Source organism: Chelonoidis abingdonii, unplaced genomic scaffold (genome assembly GCF_003597395.2).
Source record: "Chelonoidis abingdonii isolate Lonesome George unplaced genomic scaffold, CheloAbing_2.0 scaffold0423, whole genome shotgun sequence".
NCBI lineage: Eukaryota > Metazoa > Chordata > Testudines > Testudinidae > Chelonoidis > Chelonoidis abingdonii.
In genome coordinates, this window is record NW_027424684.1 from 1 (window position 1) to 6578 (window position 6578).

General features: G+C 39.4%; 1 pseudogene; it reads left to right on the forward strand.

Annotated features, from left to right (window-relative positions):
- Positions 1–2939: 2939 nt before the first annotated feature.
- On the forward strand, positions 2940–5654 carry LOC116825825 (olfactory receptor 4S2-like; annotated as a pseudogene).
- Positions 5655–6578: the final 924 nt, after the last annotated feature.

The following is a 6578-nucleotide window of genomic DNA, read 5'->3' on the forward strand; positions in this document are numbered from 1 at the left end:
GATAAATTCTCAATGAATGCTATGTCAATGGGATAGTTTGAGTGTCTCAAATGGCTGCTTGATCTGACCATATCATTGCAATTGTGGTTTCATGACACAACGTTGTGATGCCACAGGGAATAACAAACTTTTCTCTTATGATGGACCAGTTTGTCTATGGCTGCCTAAGTAGAAGAGAGGGTATCAAGCCATAGTGTCTTCCCTCCCACCCCCATGTATAGAGTTTGAAAAGCCATACAAAGTACAAACATCTTCTATAGCCTTGATTCCATGGTCCTACTACTGTTTTTGTAGAAGCCTCCTTCTGTGACACCCAACACACCTAGGATTTTACTGGGGATCTCCGGAGGAAAAGGCAGGAGTTGGTAGAGCTTGAATTAAAGAACAACAGTTCCACCACTTAGGCACATAGGAAGGTCGGAGACACACATTCACTAGTGAGTTACACTTTCATTGTGAATGGTATCAAGTGCCTATATGAGATGGGAGGTCCCAGCACCAGTCATGCTGCTAGACTTCCCACACTTTCCACAGCAGTGGCACCGCAGACTAAGCATAGGGTGAAATACAAGATAACATCCTGGAATGGAAGCAGCAGGGACCACATCACCAGGCATTTCCTCAGAACTCCCATCATCCTGTGCAGCCAGGGTGTCTCTGAGAACTGATGCTGCAATGAAATCCCATTGCCCCAGTCTTGTCACAAGCTCTGGTCCTGTTACAGCTGAATCCGATTATCACGTAAAAGAGAAATCCAAGCATTCGTCAGTCCCATATAGCAGTGATTAAGGGGTGATGCAAAAGCCACTGAAATCAACCTGGCAATTTTCCATTGATTTTGTTGAGCATGAGTTCTCTTTGGTTAAGGCCTGATCCAATGGCTTTTCACGCACAGCAGGTCAACAGAGCTTGTTGCCTTTTGCCCAAGTTCTCGAGGTCCACTTTCTAAGCATAGGAGTGAAATGAGGAAGTTGACACAGGATTTCCTGTGCCCTCTTCTGATGTAGGGGACACAAGTAGAAGGAACCAGATACTAGCAAGATCTCTAAGGCCATCACTTGGTGAAAATAGGAGAAGGCAGGCGAGGAAGATGTCATATTGAAAGATGGAGTTTGAAAACAATGAAAGGGACTAACTCTCAGCAGAGCTTTGAAAGTTTGCTTCAAAGAGATGTTTAAAAGTTGCCTAGGGGAGTGCTTCTTCAAAACTATTTCCAGTGAAGAAGCCTTGAAAAGCCACTGGGAGCTCATTAACCAGGCAATGACGCACTGCCACTACATATTTATTTTAAATATTTTCTTGCTGTGACTTCACAGCAAAGAGAGAGACAATTTTTCCCAAAGATCTTGTTGGGTCTTAGATTTTGCAGAGTGAGGGATGGAGACGGTCTTAGACCTGAGGCTTTGTGAGTTGGGAGAGTGGTTGATGTGAAAAGATTGCTGAGGGCTGCCTTGACCAAACCACTTCTCTAGTTCGCTACTTTGGCCTTGGCAGAATTGACAGACAGCAAAGGACATCCTAACACAGGGCTTGTAAAGATGTTAGGATGAAATTTACAAAGCAGAAAATTCATATAGCAGGGAGTAACTGATGACCTTGTAAATCACCCTCATCAACTGCTTACTGTTGTTCAGACCCGAACACCTTTACTACGGGAGCAGGTAGAAGCAGGGAAAATAAAACCCATCACCATCCAGGTAAGTTTTGAGATCTGCAAATACAACCCATGTGAGTTTTCCAGCAAGGCTGAGTATTTTATGCTGTTCTTTTCCTGCTTAGCTCTACCAATGTCCAAAGTAAGAAAAATAAAAAAACAACTTATTAGGATTCATTCCAATCTAATTCCCTGCTTCATCAATCAGTCTCCAACTAATTCACCTAAAATACGATGAATGACTCTAAAATCTTCATTGCAAGCTTCCCGCTTGAATTAATCTTCATATTATTTTAATTTTAGTTTTGAAATATATAAAAAAGGTATATTGGATGCTAGTCTGTAAGCAATGACCATCCCTACATCATATTTAATCCATTCCTGCTTATGACCGCACATAAATACTTTTGTCTGAGCACAGAAAATTTAATTTCAGTCACCTCACATCAAATGGTGACACACAAAGGGTCAAGTTCGCTAGTAGGCTTCAGCTGATTTCCACCACTCTGGTTTCAGTGTTAACTGGTCAATGAAACAGTGTTTATGGCTACTTTGCGTTTTTGGAGCAGCATTAATAATCTAAAGTGTATCCGTGAGTCCTGCTGATAAATTAGTGTTTCAATTCTAGATGAAATTGGGGTTTTATGTAAAGCTGGTCAAAATTCTCCACTGAAACCATTTTTTTCCAGTTTAAATGGCTTTTTAAGTAATGTAAAGCTTGTGAAATAATTTTGTGATGAAAATAATCAGCCCAGGTTTCAAACATTGGTTACTGAACGAGATAAGCCAGTTTCATGTTTGCATGTAGAAATAAAAACTTTTTTGAGCATTTATGTGCTCAGATGTGAAGGTAAGAGATATGGTTATTGTTGGTTGCAAAATGGGATTTCTGAAGGTGTTTAACAATGCAGTACGAATAAAATAGAATGAGAGTCATGGAAGGGCTGATTGCAAAGCGTAGTTAAGGTTTAATTTTTCACTTCCAGTTAAAGTCTTTGATGATTCATTATGGGGGAAGAATAGAATGAATCGGCTTCAGAGTTTCCACTCTAATTATTTGAAGTATATACTGTTCATTAAAATATGCAATTCAAGCCAATTTCCTCTAGTTCCTTGAGTTACATAGTGCTCATTTTCATTTTTGGACAAAGTCTTCCACTTCAGTCAATGTATCTTGACATTTATCTCGTCACCGGTCAATATCTGTTGATTGTCCCTCTCCTTGTTTTGTGTCATGGCAGGTGGATTAGCGATATTCCATATACTTGTTATTTAAACTGAGCCCATGGAGCCCACACAGAATGTGACTGAATTCATCCTTTTGGGACTTTGCCACAATGAGATGTTACAGCCTGTGTGTTTTGTATTCTTTGTAGTCCTCTATATCGTTACTGTGCTGGGAAACCTTCTAATTATTGTCACTGTAAAGAAGAGCCAGTATCTGAAGTCTCCCATGTATTTCTTCCTCAGCTACCTGGCTTTTGTAGACATGTACTTTTCCTCTGTCACAGCCCCAAAACTGATTGTGGACTTCTTTGTGGAGAGGAAAACCATCTCCTTTGACGGCTGCATAGCACAGCTGTTTGTGTTCCATTTCTTCGGGTGCACTGAAACCTTCCTTCTCACAGTGATGGCATACGATCGTTACATCGCGATCTGCAAACCCCTCCATTACACAACCATCATGACCGGGTGTGTTTGCGGCTCCCTTGTGATGGCTTCCTGGGTGGGTGGCTTTGTGCATTCCATAGTTCAGACTCTCCTACCATCCAGTTACCCTTCTGTGGGCCCAACGAGATTGACCACTATTTCTGCGATGTGCACCCTTGCTGAAACTGGCCTGCACTGACACTTATCTGTTGGCGTCATGGTCATTGCCAATAGCGGGATGATTTCCCTGACCTGTTTTGTTGTGCTGGTTGTGTCCTATGTCATCATCTTAGTCTCCTTGAGAAGTCGGTCCTCGGAAGGTCGTCGCAAAGCTCTTTCCACCTGTGCCTCCCATATTGCTGTAGTGATTATATTTTTTGGGCCATTATCTTCATGTATTTAAGACCTTCCACCACCTTCTCAGAGGATAAGATGGTCACGGTGTTCTACACCATTATCACCCCTCTGCTGAATCCCTTGATCTATACCCTGCGCAATGAGGAGGTGAAAAATGCCATGAGGAAAATTAGGGAGCAGAAAAGCGACGTTAGGGGTGACATGAAAAATGTGCTGTGTGGAATGATGGTAGTTCTGCCAAGTAATGCTGATTCATCAGGAATTTAGAGAAAAGAGATTTTAATATCACAGGTGTTCAGTTTTTTTCTGTGAAAATTCCCAATGATTTTCTCTGAATCCTGCTATGTGTAGCCTATAGATTTAACCTGCTTACATATATATATATATACTATAAGAAAGATTATATATAATAATATATAATTATATATATTTTTATCTTATAGTTTAAGTATTTGGTTTATTGTACTAGGTTTGTAGATTTATAATAATAAAGTAAGTTTGGCTGTAATGCAAGAGACCTACAGGCCATATCCTCTATGTTAAGCTAAGGCAAAGTTAGCATATCTATCTATATTAAGACCTTTTATCCAGAAAGCAAAGTTGATCTACATCTTGTTACCTAAATAGCTGAGAGCTTTTATCTAGACCAATAGACAATGGAACAATGGAAAGGGAGGATTTCAATTTGTACTCACAGACTTAACAGGTAGACCACAGGGAAAGAACTGAAATGACTAAAGAACGGAAATAATATAAGTGTGTCGGTACATGTCATCAATACGCACATACATACTAGCCTATGGGGTAAGCAAACTCTAACATTTTGTGGGTGAGGAATGAAATTTGGGCATGAGAAGGATTTCCGGCACTTGTTCCCCTAAAAGCAGTGACCCACCTTGCTAGAGTACTCTATTTCTATTCTATGTCTAGTCCTCTTCTCTTCTCTTCTATCTCTCTAGTACGACTACTACTATTAGTAGGCTGTACTTCTTTGTAACTTTCTAAGTTTCAGGAGAACTAGCAAAGTTTGGTTTCCCTTAACTTTTATTCTTACTTTGTTTCTTAGGTTTTCTGTTTAAGTTTAAGTTAGTCAAGTAAACCCTAAGTTAGTTCTGATAGCTCTGAACATTAGTTTCTCCTAAGCACTGCATCTCTTACTGAAGAACTGAGAAATCCCAACTGCGAGGCTGAACCTGTGTCTCCTATCACCAGGCTATCAAGGAAGGGTGTAAGTATATTAACCAAAGATTTACAGCACATATTACTATATTACCATATGTATCATTTGAATAGCAGTAATGCGATTGTAACTTTGTAACTCTGATTATTTTACCGTTTACTTACTGTTTCTCTGATTTTAATAAAAAGTATTTACAGCTATATCTGTGAGCTTCCTTTATGTCATGGAGTGGCATGTAAGCAGCATCTTGTGACAAAATGTGGCAGGACCCATTTGGGCATGCACTGCCCCAGAGCCCTCACTGCTTGATTTTGCTATAATGTCTCTGCTGCAAAGCTTGCTGAATCATTCCTTCCATGGGTCCTTGAACGGTTATGATTGAGGCTTGTGACTTTACTACATGAGCATGTAGAAGAGAAATCAGAATATTGTTAAATCTCTTATTTAAGTGATTACTTAAGAGTAGAGTGAGCTGACTTTTTGAAACTGAAACTTTTTTACCAACAAAATGCAGAGTTAGGTAAACTGAACTACTTAGTGTTGATTTCACTGAATTATTTTGGTAAAGGGGGAAGGTAAACTTTTTAAAAATTTCAGAAAAAATAAATATTTTGCTTTGATTATATTTTTAGGGCCATTAATCTTCATGTATTTAAGGCCTTCCACCACCTTCTCAGAGGATAAGATGGTCACGGTGTTCTACACAATTATCACCCCTATGCTGAATCCCTTAATCTATACCTGCGCAATGAGGAGGTGAAAAATGCCATGAGAAAATTAGAGAGGAGAAAAGTGACGTTAGGGGTGACATGAAAAATGTGCTGTGTGGAATGGTGGTAGTTCTGCCAAGTAATGCTATTCATCAGGAATTTTAGAGAAAAGAGATTTTAATATCACAGGTGTTCAGTTTTTCTGTGAAAATTCCCAATGAATTTCTCTGAAACCTGCTATGTGTAGCCTATAGGATTAACCTGCTTACATATATATATATATACTATAAGGAAAGATTATATATAATAATTTGGTGAAGGACATAAATCCACAGCATGTAGAGGGTAAGCATAGGAGTTTATTACACATAGCTCTGGCGGAGCATCACCTGTCTTATTAGGCTCAGAGACACTGTCAATCAATTGATTAAAATAGAATATATAGATTTTCCATGGGTGGGGGAAAGTGACTTTGTGGGCAGTTCCACACCCCGGGATAAGTTTTGCAGCAAGACAAGATAAGCACATTAGCCAATGGTTAACAGGTTACATAATGTCTCCACCCATGTTCTCAAGTTAGAAAGTTAACATTTAATTAATTCCTTGGTAAAATGTTATTAGTATAAAATATATATATTGAATCTTGATTTGGGGTCCATAGCAATGGAACAACTCCTCTGATTGTCCAACAGGTACATTCCTAGGGGTTAAAGCAAAGAAACAGTGAAAGTATGTGACAATAAAGATTGTCCACTTTATGTCTTAAGGCAGGCACTGGTCCCTGGGAAGAGAGGTGGAAGGATGACATATCTTATACTAACACATGCCAATTTTCATAAACTCAAGGTTGGATCTGTGGGAAGAACGTTCCCTACAGGAGAGACTGACACAATAGGAACAGGGATCCTTTGTTCAATCTGAAACATTAGATGAAACTTAATTATTCAGTTACTGCTTCAACATCTGGCATTTCTACTTACCAAGCATAGTTTAGTAAAGGCATGTTGTGTTGTTTACCCCAGCTTTC